The following is a 455-nucleotide window of genomic DNA, read 5'->3' as shown; positions in this document are numbered from 1 at the left end:
CGTGTGTTGGAACGGAACTTCCTATGTTCCAACTTGCACCCATTGCCCCTCGTCCTGTCACTGGGAACCACCGAGAAGAGTCTGGCTCCATCCTCCTTCAACCCACCCTTTAGATATTTGTAAGTAGTAATAAGGTCTCCCCTCAGCCTTCTCTTCTCCAGGCTGAAGAGTCCCAGCTCTCTCAGCCTTTCCTCATAAGGGAGATGCTCCAATTCCTCAATCATCTTGGTTGCCCTTCGCTGGACTCTCTCCAGCAGTTCCCTGTCCTGGGATGCTGCCTTATGAAATGCCGTAAGGTGTTAGGTGAGTGTAGTAATTGTGCCGAGCGCTTCCTCCTGCCTGACGGTACAACCACCTGACGGTACAACCACCCGGGGAGGCGTAAACCACTAAACGCTGACCTGAAGCAGCACGTCTGCCTCACGAGCAGCAGGGCCGTCATCGGGGTGGGATGC

The sequence above is a fragment of the Charadrius vociferus genome, unplaced genomic scaffold, assembly GCF_000708025.1.
Source record: "Charadrius vociferus isolate BGI_N301 unplaced genomic scaffold, ASM70802v2 scaffold1168, whole genome shotgun sequence".
Taxonomy (NCBI): Eukaryota; Metazoa; Chordata; class Aves; order Charadriiformes; family Charadriidae; genus Charadrius; species Charadrius vociferus.
This window is presented reverse-complemented; position numbering follows the sequence as displayed.